At 42.6% G+C, this 15606-nt stretch overlaps 2 long non-coding RNA genes across 2 annotated transcripts; one reads left to right on the top strand and one right to left on the bottom strand.

Moving 5' to 3' along the window:
* Positions 1 to 4768: 4768 nt before the first annotated feature.
* On the top strand, positions 4769 to 6400 carry LOC135298159 (uncharacterized). Its single transcript, XR_010360155.1, has 3 exons — positions 4769 to 4921; positions 5320 to 5437; positions 6289 to 6400. It is a non-coding gene; the product is annotated as an uncharacterized LOC135298159 (long non-coding RNA).
* LOC135298158 (uncharacterized) lies at positions 4792 to 8831 on the bottom strand. The gene is made up of 4 exons (XR_010360154.1): positions 8712 to 8831; positions 8187 to 8356; positions 7946 to 8067; positions 4792 to 4981 (listed from the first exon to the last, which is right to left on the bottom strand). It is a non-coding gene; the product is annotated as an uncharacterized LOC135298158 (long non-coding RNA).
* Between the last annotated feature and the right edge of the window lie 6775 nt (positions 8832 to 15606).

The raw sequence follows: 15606 nt of genomic DNA, 5'->3' as shown, positions 1-15606 counted from the left end.
TGTGTCATAGGCAGTGACAGGTGGAGGAATAAGGTTGCAGCAAGAGCATTCAATCCTCCTCTCTTCCAGTATTGAGTGGTTTTCAGATTATTTTTGAGTCTGACACACTGCTTTTTTGTAATCCCCCTCTGGTGATCTCACTGATCTCTTTTAGCCCCCCAAAAGAGGAAAAAAAGGAAAAAAGTCCCCAAAACTGTGTCAACATAATGATATTTGGGTTTTTTTTTCCCTGTTTTATTATCTGTGTTTTCCCCTAATACTAGATTTGCTTTTGTTGCTAACCCAGCACTGCGTTTATAAAATACACCTGGATCACCTGTCCCAGCCATGCAGCAGTGCTCAACAACAATAAAAACATCTGTGTGTTACTAACATTTTTCTCATTCTGAACTAAAATTACAGCACTAGATCAGCTACTAGGAATAAAATTGACACTATCCCAGATGAAACTAGGACAGGATGAAAACTCGTGGCTGGGCAGCACAGATTTTACCTTCACATTCTTTGAATTCACGTGGTCCCCCTTCAAGCTTTTCCGTAGCAAGGAATCCTTGCCCAAATTAAGGGAGAGACACAAGACCTGGGGAAGCCATGGGAAAAAAGGGAGAAGCAGCTGTGCCTTGAGGTGGGAAAGCAGCTCTTGCTGTGCAAGCTGGAGGGCAGCATCCAGTTTTCCTTCCAGCTGTCGGTGCTGTGATTGCATGGTACTTCATTGCCAGCTGGGGTTAAACCATGACACTGCCTTCACTTTCGTCTCAGAAGGTTTTTGAAGAAATGTGGGCAGCAAAATGTAGAGTGAGGTACATGTGTGGTACATGAGGTAATCTGGTGGTTGCTGAGGGCAGGATGGCTTTTCCCAGCACCTGCTGAAAGCTGCTGCCATGACAGCTTACCCCTGGCCTGGGCACACCACCCTGCATAGTACTTGCACAAAGCTGCCAGCAGATCTGTCCCTCCAGAGCAGACACAGTCAGTGAAGCCTATGCCAGTGAGACAGCAACTGTCTGGATCTGTTCTCTTTTTTTTTTTTTTTTTCCTCTCACTGTGTTTTGCATGCTCCTCCTTGATAGTTGTAACCTTCTGCTCTCGAACTTGTGTTGCAGTGTATTTCCCTGTGTGTTATACTTTGGGAGCATTTTCAGGGATGTCTCCAGAGCTGCCCACCCTGGCCCCAGCACCCCATCCCTCCTTTGTACCCCTAGGTCCCACACACCCTTGGCAGCCCTGCTGCCGGGACCTGTGGGCATCCCCAGGTACAGAGAAAAGATTTACAATAAGGAAGAAAGCAGAAGTTGCTCATGGATAAAGAGAGCTGAATCCACCTTAATCTGACAGCCTTACAACTCCTTTCCCTGGCTTCTGAGCAAGATCCAAATTATTTTTGCCAGTCTGCCCCTGGGGCCAGGCTACACAAGGAGTCAGTGAGGGCACCCTGAGCACTGAAGCTAACTCCCCATGCCAGATCAGATCAGTGACTCAGTAGGAAGAGTTTTTCTTGGTGGGTTACCAGCAATGCTGTGAATGACAACATGATCAGGCAGGGGGTTTCCTAGGGAAGATTTCTCCCTGACACTGTCATTGTGTCAAACCTTCATTGAAAGCCCCAAACTTTGGAAGCTTGTCTATATAATATGTGGTAATGAGGGATTACATTTGTGCTTCTTCCATGGAAAAAATAAATTATAAAATAAACTTTAAAAATTGAGCAAAAGCTGGAGATTGATTTATATTTAAAAACAAACAAACAAGCAAACAAACAAACAACCCCCCCCAAACAAAACAAAAAAAAACCCCACAAAACAAACAAACAAAAAAACCCCACAACCAGCACTGATTTCAGAAGATTTGAACTGTATGCTCAGACTGTCCTTTACCTTAAATGAGAACAATAAACATTAAATCAAAACCGAGACAAAATTTGTCTGTTCATGCTCAGTAATATGGTCCCTTCTGTGCAATTATTTACTACATCCTTGCTCATCATGAAAGCTCATCATTGGCACTGCAGCTTTTGGGCTGTGGAGAGGTATGTGCATGTGGAGCATCCAACACTGGGATCAGCAGCATGACTGCAGAACATCCAGCTTTTCCAAACCTGTCACTGTTCACACGCTGCACTTACGTTGTGCAGCTCCATATATTTTCCTCCTCTAGGCAACCACCTGTCATGTTTTTTTGTTGCAAAGCCAGTCTACCATGGAAACACTTCCAGTCCACCAGCAATTGCCATGCATTAGGTCATTGCAGAGATGTTAAATAGTGGCTTGTAGATGTCTGTGTTGGGATCTGAAACATGAAATAAGGTATTGTTTGGGATCAGACTGCCTTCACTCTTGTCACAACAACAGAGTCTGGTGCAAGTTCCTCTACATCACCTGAGCTTCCGTTTATGCTATGGCAGGTAGAAACATGGACCCAAACCTTGACTTATATAATAACTATTGTTATCTTTTATGTAACACAGTACTAAATACTGTACAAACCAGCAGAGCGATCACCCCCAAGCCAACAGCAGCTGTCCAGGAGCCCAGGATGAGTGAGCTTCATGAGCTGCTGTCCTCAGGATGGCCAGGACTGCGGAGCGAAGTGTGTGATGTCATTACAGGGTAGGCACCGACACACCGGCATTGTTTCAAAGGACTGCAAACCTTGCTCATGAGCAGCAGAGGAAGGATGACAAGGATTTGTCCCACTTGTTCTGCACACACACAACTTGTGGCCCTTTAAACCTGTCCTGTCTGAGCTCAGTGACTCGTCAAGAGGACACTGGAGAGGCAGAAAGAAAGAGCACAGCAGCACACGATTGTTTCCAAGAAAGAGGGTTCCTGGTAGAGAGCCAGGTGGTGATGCCCTCACTGCATGGCAGTTGATGGAGCTGTGTGGGGCTGAGTGCTTCTCACTGTGTGGGTGCAAGAAGGGTGCCTGTCCTCAAACAAACTAAAACAGGTTGTGTTTATCTCTAAGTGGAGGTCTGCTATTCCACTTGTGTGCAGGATGCACAATACATCTGGAATAATTAATTTCTTAGCCTATTGTTACTTTCTTGTGTATCAGATGTTTGCTACTTCTGAAGTCTGTTGACTGTATTCAATATCTCTTCCTGTTTAAGTTCGTTATTCCGGTCTTAAAACTTTTTTTTTTTTAGGGCACGTCTTTTTATTTTTTATTTTCCCTTGAACTAGAGAATTTGCCTGAAGTATGGATGAGTCACAGATACCATATTTCCTCTTCTCTGAAGCACATTTACATTTTTGAAGGATTACAAATGACAATGATCAGCCATACTTCCAAAATATCCTTTCAGGGAGGAGAAAGGAGGAACAGTGATGCTGAAATCAGCCCAAAAGGTAAATGACTGAAAAGGGAGGGAGAGAGAGAAAAACACAGAATCTTAGAAGGGCAGCCAGATGCAAGCATTCACTATGCAGCGTTTGATGGTGGTGCCTCAACTGATAACATTCCTGCAATCAGAGACACTGTCATTCCTGCCAGCAGCCATTCAAGCATATCACCAGCAGCACTCGTTACAAATATCAGAAGCAAAGGGAATACATATTGAGAAAGTCAATTAATTTCCTTGGCTCCTAGACCAGCATTTTCTGAAGTGAGGGAAAGTTAGTTTATAATTGGGTGTAAAAGGTGCTGCCAACCCTGCATTACCCCATCAAAGCCATTGTACTGGTTTTAGCTGAAAGAGAGTTCTAATTCTCCTCATCACAGCTGCCATTTTGGATTTGTCACAATGTTGATAACATGAGAATGTTTTAGTTATTGCTAAGCACTGTTCAACATCAAGGTCTTTTCTGCTTCTCACCTGTTCTCCCAGCAAGTGGACTGAGGGAACACAGGAAGCTGGGAGGAGCTGACCCCAGATAACCAAAGGGATGTTCTGTACCATATGGTGCAATGCGCAGCAGTCAAAGTTAGAGAGAAAAGTTTGCCAGAGCTGATGTTGCTCAGGCTGGCTGGGCATCAGTTAGCTGGTGGCAAGCAGTTATGGAGGACTTTTTTTCCTTCACTTATTTTTTCCTGGTCTCCTTTTATTTTACTTGCTAAACTGTTGTTATCTCAGCCCATGAGTTTTCTGGGTTTTGCCCTTCCCATTCCCTGTATAAGAAGGATGTAAATGAGTGGCTGCGTCATGCTTAACTGCCTGACAAGTCTAACTCACAACAGTGTTATAGGTTCAGAGCTGCTCCATGTTGTGGTTCTCATCTGAAGTATTACAGTAATGTATTTTTAAAGCCTTTCATTCTTGTCTCAAAAAAAACCCAGAAAATGGAGGTTCCCAGTTTGTCTTGTGTCTTAAGCTGTTTCCTAAATCAGGTCTTGTGGGTTTATTCCTGACATTCTATGGGATTTTTTTTTGTTGAAGTTTGTTTGATTTGGTTTGGTTTTTTGCATAAAGCTGTAACAAGTACTTGCCTCATAAAGAAATCTGCTACTGAGGTCATTAAGGGCTAAAGTTTAAAGGGCTGCCATTGTCCCTGTCTTTTCATTCTCCAATTGTAAGTCGGTAAGGAGTTCAGTAATGGAAGTCCTTCCTATGAGTATCAGAGTGAAAATCAGGCCTTTCATATGCAGTCATTGACAAGACAGGTTAATTCCAGCTGTCTCTTTCTGTGCATCAGAGTACCTTACATAAAAGCCCATCAGGAACTCACCCTATTAGAGGGCCCTTGTGGTAATTGGTGATGGCACAGTGCAGTTGGCTGGGGCCCCACAAAGGGTCCTCCTGACCTTCACTCAACTGGAAGATCATGTCACAATCTCAATGCACTGAACTAGTTATTCCAACAAATTATTTGTATTGTTCTTCAGGACAAGGCAGGCTCTGTAGCTGCTCTTGTGAAGACTCATAGGTTGGGAGGGGTCTGCTCCTTGCTTCTGTTGCTGTGAGACTTCACGGCACAGCTGAAAGGTGTACATAACTATCCTGCTTCCTGGTTATCTCCTCCTTCCATCTCCTGCCTTGCCTCACCTGAAGTAACCAAAATATTATTAATTGTTGTTATTACCTTTAGGCAGCACACAAGATTGACAGGATAGGAAAGTGTGAGCACTCAGGTGCTGTGTTGTGGCAGGCTGGTTCCCTGGAAGTTTGCTTGGTGGAACATAATCTGGGATGGAAAGGAGAGGACAGCACAACAGAGTGCTGTCTGAGCTCAACAGAGTTAGATATTCACTATCCATTAAAAAAAAGTCTCTGTGTTCTTGTTTACTTGGATGAAGATCTGATAAATTCTGATAAATTTCAGAATACTGAGAAAAGCAGTGATGGAATGGTAAACACTGACTAATTAATTTTCCTTTTTTCAGGAGTTATCAGCGACCATTCATGGGTCCTGGTGCCAGTGGTAGTTTTTTCCCCAGGATTTAGCAACCTAAAGCACAATCCCTAGCCTCTGTTCAAGAGCCAGGAATAGTGGAAATGCAAGTGAGTACCAGCAATCAGCTGTCCAACCACCATAAGCTTGTTCAAAGTGGCACATGGTTGAAAAGTGGCAGGCAGCGTCTTATCTACATTACATTTTCTTCTTGACAATGCTGGAGTTATAATGTGGGAAGTTTGAAGAAGATAAAACCAAAATAGACAAGGGAAATCAGTTTTTCTCCTGGGATTTAAGCCAAGAGGATCTACTACTGCCAATTATGGTTGTCATGCCAGAGTAACTTGATGTAAACCAATGGGGTAACAGACAGTGCAAACAGGGGAAAGGAGAGAGAGAGGAGAGAGGAGAGAGGAAAGGGGAGAGAGGAGAGAGGCCTAGGACTCTCCTGTTCACAAAGCCTTTGCCACAACCACTTGTCCATTGTCTTTGTCATCTCACTTGCATTAGTGCTGTGAAAGCTAGTAAGGTCCTGGAACAGGAAGGATAGGACCCTGGTAGTCTGACATGAGAGGTGGAGTTGGAGCAAAGGATCATGCAATTCAAGGCTGGAGGTAGAGATGGTCAGATCAGCACAAAGGAATGCCAAACTCCCAGGAGTGACAGCTGAGCAGCTTTTTGAACTTCCTGCTCTGCACAAATCCTGTTCTTCCTCTTCAGGTGGAAAAATTAATGCAGTGATTAACAAAGGTGCATCTGAAACTGGGATATCTCCCTACAGAAGGCAAATGTTTCAGGAAGTGTTGTTTCCAGTAATTGAATATAGTGATATAATTTATAGCTACTCAGCCACAACATTGCACAAATCAGACAAAATGCTCCTGGTTACTTAGATTATTTGTTTGTCACAACACAACAATCTTCTGACCAATGATGATATTTCCCCTTTTATTTACAGCCTTCCAGGAGGCAAAAGGGTTCCAAGAACTGGAATTGCTTGGCTTCTTACATCACTGCCAATCAGATGGGCTGCCCTTCACACTGCAGCACTTGCAGCACCAAATATCCTGTTGCTAAATTGTTGTCCTGTGATGCAGGGATACATGCAGTTTTTGCAGGTATATGCACATAAGTATGTACCCACACATACAAGACAATAATTTGATGGTGCTCTCTGTTTGAAAGAGATAATATTTTCTTTTTTGTTTGAGTTTGTGACGTTTTTTTAATCTGAATTGAGAAAGCAACTCCTACACAATAAGATCAGGGTTTTTTGTAAGTGACTCAAAAACTGGTTTGTGGTTAGGTGGTTTGGGTATTGGTTAGTTTCTGGGGTATTTTTTCCCAGCATTTAATGTCCTTGGGTAATATAATCCCCATGCAAAATTATATTGCTTGTTCTAAAACAGGTCTGATTAGCTCCAGTGGAGGAGAACATTGATATGACAGTCTATAACATCTGCTTGCTGTGTTTTAAAGAACTAATATTAATTAACTGAAACACAGGAGATAATGGACAGCCCACTGATTGTCTCTGAGCTCACTACTCAGAGCGAGCTTGGGGTGGAGAAGGCAGTCTGTTCAGTTCCTCACATAACACTGCAGCACCTTTGCTGCTGAGCACTGTAGCTCCTTTCCTGTGTCATAGGTGCAGCTGTCAAGACCATCCCTGCATTTGTCAAGTCCTTCATCATTTGGGTTTTGGGGAAGGGAAAAAATTGAAATGTGACAACTCTGGGATTTTTCCTTTTTCCAACATCATGTGAAGTGCCCTGATATGGCTTTGTAGTCCCAACATACAAAACACTGTTAAAAAACCAAAACAGAAATCCTGATTTTCATACAAAATCATAGAAACATGAAGTCTGTGCAAGCTTCCTTCTCAGGAGCAAGGTTGCCCTCCAGCTTCACAAGAGACAAAGAATTTCACTGCAGGTGAAGCAGGTGGAGTGGTTAGTGTGGAGTGCCAGGAGCACACCTTCCTCACTGTGCAGCTTGGTGGCCTGCTCCTTCCCACTCCATGGCAGTCCCAGAAGTCCCCAAAAGAGGGAAGTGCTCTCTGCTTTCCTTTGTGGGAGCAAGTGGCAATCACAACTAAGCTGCAGCACTGAAAAATAACCAGGTGATATCATCGTTTTTTTCAAAGCTGGGAGGCAAAAAATAAGGAGGGGAAAAAAAAAAAAGGTATCTGCATGTGAAAGTTTACCAGCATGTTAGAAAATACAGAACTCAGTTCCACAAAGGAAGTAAACTAAAATGTACAGCATCCCCTGTAACATTTCACTTTGCCATTCAGACAGGGCCTTTTGAAGTCAGTGGGAGTCCTTCCACTGCTTTCAGGAGCTTTTGGAACCATCCAATTGTTTGGATTGCTGACACATAACTGGCCCTTTCCCTGTTGCTTTAAATGAATACTGCAAGGGAAAAGTATAGGATTCTCCTCTGCTCAGAAGGCACCCATTGTGTTGTAGCTGCACCCAAATATGTTGAAGCAAATGGGTAGGCCCAGGTGCTCAGTGCTTATTTACCTATCCTGGTGCTGAGTTTACATCAGCACAGGAGATTGTGCAGAGGATGCGGCTATGGAAACTAGACAGCAGGAAGGAATGACCTACCTTGCTGAGCAAGGTGTGCTTTGGAGCAACCTATTGCACTGGGAGCAGAGGCATTCCTTAATCCTATCCCTTCCAAAAGAGGCTCCTTTTCAAGACCTGCAGCTTTGGCAGAAGATTCTGATCTGTGACCAGCAGAGGGTTAGAGGGGGTTAGAGGTATTTGCATGGTTTGGGGTGGGGTTGAAGTTGTGCTAATCTGTAACCTAGAAGTCATAACTCTTCAGAAAAAAAATGTTGCTCACCTACAAACTCAGGGAAATGCCATTCTTTTCTCTGTCCATCTACAGAGGTGAGGGGGAGAAGAAGAAAGGAGATGCTCACAGATTAGGTTAGCAGCAAGGTCAAGTCTGCAGATTTCTATCACACTGCCTGTTCACAGTTTTCCAGATAGACTTTTATGATTCTGAGTATCCTGAGGGGGGAAAACAACTCTGTATTGGAATTCTACTAATTATTTTTAAAATAAAACAAATAACTGAGCTTTTGAATGTATAAGTGAGAAGTGAGAAGATCAATGTCTATCTAAATGTAGAATCATTCAGCATGCCCAAAGTTAGAAATGAACATTTGTTTTTCCTTAAGATACAATAAGCCACAGAATGTGGTGTTGGTTGTTGGGTGTTACAGGCCTGCTGCTTTGACTATCCAGTGCTAAAGTACTCTATTGTAGTGCTCTGCTGCACATTGATTGTTCTGTCTTTGCAATGTCCCTAGTTTGGTGTTCTTCTTACTGGTATTTTAGTGTGTCCTTTCTGAAATGCTGTTACCTGAGATTTTACTAGATGTTACTCAGTTCAGACCAGTCCAGCTGCCACTGAAATAAAGACCATCTCTCTTTTGGGTCCACTACTCCAACAAAACACAGGGGACTGCTGTCATGGCTGAAGACAACCATTATGACTTCTTAGGGTTTATGGGTAGTAAGCACGGAACTGTTTTTGATAAAGCGCTTAGCTGTGCAGAGGGTCAAGCAGAACACCCCTTCCTCTTGCTACATAAGTGACGAAAAAAACAAACAGAAGGTTTCAGAACTGATGGCTGTGCTGTGACTGGGACAGGCTAAGAACAACACCAGACTGGCAGGAGAAGATGAGAAGCCCTTGTCTTCAGAGGGAAGTGGCTTGGTTCCCTTAGAAGAGACTCCAGGAAAAGTTGTATGTAGGAGGACTGTATTGCTTAAAGGAAATGAGATGAACCTCAATGAACCAAAGGTGATTGAGAATTGCATACAGTCATACTTACTTTGAATGACTGTGGGGGCCACAAGCAGGCTAAGCACAGGTCTGTTCTCCAGAATGGCTTATACACATCCAGCTGAAGAAGAATGCCAGAAGTGAAGGACAAAACTGTTACAACAGCCTCCACTTGGTCTGATAAGAAATGTGTTGAATGTCCAGCAACGGATTTCTACAGGTGTGGTCACAGCTCTACTGCACCCCTGCATGACGCAGGGTGGTGGTTGTGCATTAGGGCCCAGCACCCTGGTAGCTAATTAAGGAGCAGTGTTTCACTCAAAACTTGTGTGTCACCTAATACAGTGGTTTGTAGCCAGACAGGCTCCTCTTTTAGCTACCATGCTGCTTGGCTTGTGAGCCAAAATGTTGTGGTGCAGAAAGAGAAAAATTGCCTTTTGATGTGATACCTATCTAGGAGTTTTAATATATTCATCTCTCTGTTATCTGAGCACACATTTTCCAATCATGGCCATGTGAATTATTTTGTCTCACAAGGTGTGGTTGTGTTTTACAAGTAGCCTTGTGCTGGCTGGCTGAAATATGAACCCACAGCCTTTAGACCAATAATACCATACAAGTTGTAATGTTTTCCTCAGACTCTGGGGTATTGGTTAGCTGCAGCACTGCCAAAGGACATTCCAAAGTCAGAGGAAATTGAGTGTAGGTGGGCAGCCCAGAGCCCAAGTGCATACTTAATAAACTCTCCATTATTATATTTAAAGGGGTGAGTCACACAATAATCATTCTGCAATCAAATTCACTGTTGAGTGTGTTGGTTTTTTTCCTTTTAAGTCAAAAGTCATGTAACAGTTGCCAATGCCTCTCAGAAGTTTAATTTCTGGAAGTGGAAGCAAATGAAGCAAAGCTAGCTAGTTGACATATCTACATGTGTGCAAATGCTACCTTAGCTGTGCACTGCTTGTTTGTTGGTTTTTTTTATGCGCCACAAATAAAATATTATTTTGTTGTCTGGGGCTGAGTGACTCTGGCAGAAAAAAAAGGAGAGCTTAGATATCTCTCTTGCTTGATGCCAAATCAGAGATCTCCAGTATTAAGCAGGCCTTCAGTGCTGGGGAAACATGCATAATATGCTTATAACTGGCCAGCACCACCCACTGGATAAGTAGGCAGTCACTCACAGGAGGGACAAATAAAATATCTATATATTGTGTGTATACAAAGTATTTTTCCACCAAGGATTAATCCAGTCTGGTGTAAGATAGAAATTGTTGAGGTTTTATTATGCCTAAATCAAGTTTTTTAAGTAGAGAGCTTTTCCAAGAGACCTCCTAGGACAGGAGCGCAACCAGCACTGATTAAGAGAAACTCCAAGTGACTGGCCCGTGGTGGCTGCCTCTGATGTCATGCTGATGATCATCATATCTCTCCGCTGTTTTGGTGGGGTATGATGACACTACAAGTAAATGGACATGGGAAGAGCTCCTCAGAGATTTTGAAGGCTTTGTGTGATTCTTGAGCATCACTTTCTGCCCAATACTCATGCCAGTCCTTTTCCAGATCTTGCTATCCATGTTGCACACAAGAAAACCCAAACCCCTACAATGAACAGTCCCAAGGAGGGTCTTCTGTCCAGGGATGTTCAGGGTTTCTTTTTCCTGGGTTTGTCTCCTGTGGTATTTAAGGCAGGGGAAGGGTGGAGCGGTGCTTTGGTCAGGAATGTCTTCCAGCTCTTTTCTTCTCCTGTGATGGAAGAATTTTAACTTTGTGAAGCCACTGAGATCTTGGCCAGCCCATTGCAGTCCCTGTGAGTCATAGGCCAGCACCAGCTGACATGTCTCCTTCAGCTATCAGGAAACAGCTTGTAGTCACAGAGGCAGAAATAGGAGAATACAAGGAATATTCAGCAATGACAATCCTCCCTTTTTACTTGGTTATTTCTCAGATTAACCAGTTTAAGAAGTCATTAATAGCCTGACAGCATAAATGAAGATAAACTTGTTTTGTTTAGATGATGTTAGGAACTTGTTCTCTACTTTGAAGACACTTTTCCCACTCTCTGCTTTGTCCTTCAAGACATTCTAAAAAAGCCAAACCTCTTCATTCTGTTGCACAGTCTCCATGTTATTCTGCTTCATCTTTTGTCCTAAACTACACCCAAGGGAGCAGTAAGGCTATAAAAATGCTACCTAGCCCTGAGACAAGCCAGAAAACAGGTGCCCTTCTCAGCCAAGTGCCATTCTCCATTCATGCCCATGAGGGGGCACTCAGTAATTTTATCGTTGGAACCAAGTGGTTTGCTAACAACATGAATGCTGAGGTGTGGGGGTTCTTTTGCTGAATATAAAAATAATTTCTGATAAGCATAATGTGCTAATTATTAAAAAGGAGACAATCACTGCCTTTCTATTGTGCACATAAACATCACAGCAGGCCTTGACCACACATTGGGGTCCCTTGAGAAGCACCTGTTCTGGTTTGGCAATCCCAAATGCTATGTCTGGATGCTACTTAGGCCTGTCCCTCCTTCATATCCTCTTAGTGCTTAGGAGGTATATCAGCAGGAAGGAGTTGTTTTCAGAAGAAAATACCTCTCATTTTTTGTGACTCCCAACCCCCCTCCTCCACAGGGAATCTGAGGCCAGTGGTGTATTGTGCAGGTGTGTTCTGGATGCTGGCTTAGGTGAAGGGGGCCTTGCAGTCCTGTGCAGTCACAGCACACTTCCTGACATTGCTCATTGGAACAGATATTTGTTTGATCTTTTCACCAAACCCACTTTTTTCCTCTGCCACTTCAAACAACATTATTCTTGTGGAGGTTGCATTTCAGTGGTTCAGTGACTGCTGTATAAATTATCCTTTGGTATAAATTACCAAAATGTTTAAATGGCTGTTTTTAATTTGAAATGAGTAGTGCCACAAAAGCTCCAAACATTATCAGTTGCTGGTTTTACTTCCTTTGGAACAGGAATGAATGAAACAGTTGGGACAAATAAGACTATATTACTCATGCCTTGTGTTCTTAACTAATCTGAATCTCAGATGAATATTTTTCCCCTGCAGGACAGATACTGCTCTCTCTCTAGCCAGTCTGGAGCTTGAGTATCACATTCTGTTTGTTGCTTCTCCCCACAGATTCAAACTGATCTGCTGTTGTCCTGCCTCTCCACTCCCAGAACAACGCCTTGTCTTACATGCTGTACCCAGTCAGTGTTTAAGGCCATTACCTTTTGGGTTTTCCTGTCTCAGAGTGCCTAGCAAAGCTGGCTCACCTAAGACTGTGTCCATACTACTGAAGATAATAAAAGCTTTTCCATTAACTTTAATGGAAGTTCAGTCTTCCTTTAACATGCTGCTGCATATCCTGAAATCCTAGAAGCTGGTGCATCTTCCAGCCACCTGGGTTGTAGTAGCTAGTAACAACTCACCAGTGCAGTGAAGCTTACAGATGTACAAAATTTTTAATACTCTCACATAACTTTTAAGAACTAAAAATTCTGGTGCCATTTGTTCTTGGTTTTTGTGTCAGTGGCCGATTCTTTTGCCTTGGCAATGTTTGCAGGACCATTAAGTTGTGCCACTCAAATGTGTCCCAGTAAAAAAACACTCGCTGCTGGCACAAAGCAAAAATGTCCTCTGATCTCAAAGTGATCCCCACTGTCACAACCCGACAGACAAAGTGAGGGTTATTAAAAGGTGAGCAGAGAGGTTTTCGGGGAACCATGTTTCAGTTTCAGTCTTCCATGAGGTGACTTGTAAAAACAGTAAACAGACATGGTTATTTTAAGAATTTTGAAAGACCTCTTGTCTGCATCCTTTTAAATTAATGTTGTTTGTTTCCATGTCTCATGTAATAATCATAGGTAACTTCTACTGTGCTTGCTAAGCTTTTTTCCTCTTCACCATGTGATGTTTACCTATTAGTGCAGCTTGTGCTAGAGGTTATTCAGGGCAGCTGAATCCCAGAGTCTGCTTATTTTGTGGCACACAGCTCATTAGTCAAGATGTATGACAATGTCTCTGTTTAGAAGACCAAGACAGTGCTGTCTCATTTTCAGACACTCCGTTTCTGCGGTCACTGAGATTCCCCTTGTTTGTTACCTTTCCTCTTAGTTATCTCTTCTTCTTTCAAGGGTGAGACAGTCACCTTTGCAGGACTAAGGATCTCAATATGTAGATTGCTTTGTTGATGGAAAGCACAGACAGTGTAGCATATAGCAAACAAACTCTGAAGAAGTGCTTTTAAATCAGAGGTGCTTCTACATCAGCACTTAGTGCTGAAGGTATGTGGAGAAGGAAAGATAAAATGTTGTCACTAGCAACAAAAGAACTTATATGAAATAAGGACAGAAGGATACACTTGTAATCATAGAGCTAAAATGCTTAGGGTTTTTTGTAGGTCAGATTGATGAAACACAAGATGAGACCTTGTAGCCCCAATGTTGGATGCAGGTGTGGTAGAAAGCTGTAGTATGACTGTTCCCTCTTTATGTAATGGACATCAGAGCTGTGTTGGGGGGGGGTGGGTGGGGGGGGAGATATTTTCCACAGGATAGTAGGATGAGAAAGGCACTGCAGCTATAGCCTGCTTATAGTCACACAGAGAACAGTTGATGACTAGGATTTGTTATTCCTCCTTCTCACTGTCATATCTTAGTCGCTCTGCCAATGGCCATTTCCTTGCTAATAAATGTCCATGGTTCCTTCTTGAGCCATATCCTACCTGCACTCTGCTCTTTAACCCCTTGAAAATCCCATTTATAGAAGCTGCACTGCCTATCCTGAAGTTGCACATTCTTTCAAGCATGAGGAGCCTCTTTTCTTATATCAAAATTTCTAATTTTCCTTCTGAATTGAGGAAGTCATAGCCAAGTCTACTTCAAGGAGGCAGTTGTGGCAGTAGTGATGCAATTTATCTCCTTATATGTGAGAAGGTCAAAACCACTAATGATGTTGCTTGCCTTTCTAAATCACCCCTTACCATCAGGAGCTGAGAGTTCATGCTTTTCAGGAAAGCAGGTTCCACTAAGGTACAGTAGGTCATTCTCAAAGTGATGTACTCCAAATTGTCAGGTGCACGCTTTGCCCCTCAATAACAAACAGACTTCACTGAGTCCCATCACTCTTTATTTGCTCCCTCACCTTCTTTTGCAGAGTCTTTTTCTCCTTTCCATATGTCTATCCTTCTTCATGCAAACTAGATGTCAGCATATCATCCTCCTTCCTCTGAGCACTATTTTCTCATGACAGCTTGTATATATTTTGACTCTCTTGGCCTGGGTGATTTAGTTCTTATCTCACCACTTTGTCAAAAAATATTTCTCTTTCTCTTCTAGATGTTCCCCTTTTGGTTGTGACTGACTTTGTTTCCTCTCCTCCTCCCACAGAAGTGACAGTTTTTGCAGTTCCTCAAAATTAAAGTTTTAAATACCTGTAGATGATCCAGGGATCAAACTGTTACCATCAGGTCTTATTCAGAGTATTCCCCCTGTAGGAGGAATCACTCTTGAACATAAAAATTTAACTCAAACACAGGCCCAAATCACATGTCATACTGGCACATCTATATAGGTTGAGTGATAGTCAATTTCTGAGCGGATCAGGATATTGTCCATGGGTCCATCCTTGTCATGAGCTGGTCCAGATCTGCTGGTTTAAAAACCTACAACAATTGAGAAGCATCAAAATCAGGATCCAATTCTGCATTTTTGAGGCTAGGTGTGTTCCTTTCCAGCTGCTGAAAGCAAGGAAAATTTCAGATGTTCCCACTTTGCAATGTAGTTTCATTCTTCTCCACTCTTTCTGCAGCATGGAGAAACCAGTTTCCCTTCTGGACTATCCTTCAGGAATAAGGATCAAGTTAAGCAGTAACCCAATAGGCAGGAAGAGATAGTTGACTCTTTATTCTCCAGCTGTCACCTTTCAGGTGGCTTTTGATAACCCACTCTAACTCAGACAGGCTAAACCATCCTTGAATTAGTGCATGGCTGTTCCTGCAGGGACAACAAAAATGTGAAAGCAGAGTTGTTCTACAGAACAGGACCCCCAAGAGTGGACAGACAAGTATTTTCACCAATGTTCAGTGTTGCAACATAGATATCAGTGAACAGTTTAAAGTGCATCTTGTCATGGCTCTGCACGCTCATGCTGTGTTGCTTAGTGCAGAGGAGGAAAACATTACAGTAATGGTACATTCATATTAAAAAACAAATGCAGTGGAGATAAGTAAGGAAATCTGTCCAAAAAGCCTTTCTATCATGTGAGAAGAAAGGAAAGAGGCAAGGGAGCAATGAAAATACATTTTACCAAGCTGACTACAGATAGAAAGAATACAGACATTTAAAAGCCTACATTTGAGATAAATTGAAGAACAGTTCAAATTCATTTTTCAAGGTTAATTGAACACAGTGAGTCCTTTTTTTTGTCTTCTTTTTATTTTTTCCTCTTTTTTTTTCTTATTTTCTTTTCT

The sequence above is a fragment of the Passer domesticus genome, chromosome 3, assembly GCF_036417665.1.
Source record: "Passer domesticus isolate bPasDom1 chromosome 3, bPasDom1.hap1, whole genome shotgun sequence".
In the NCBI taxonomy this organism is placed as follows: domain Eukaryota; kingdom Metazoa; phylum Chordata; class Aves; order Passeriformes; family Passeridae; genus Passer; species Passer domesticus.
The sequence above is the reverse complement of the archived record's forward strand: the minus strand, read 5'-3'. Positions and strand labels throughout refer to the sequence as shown.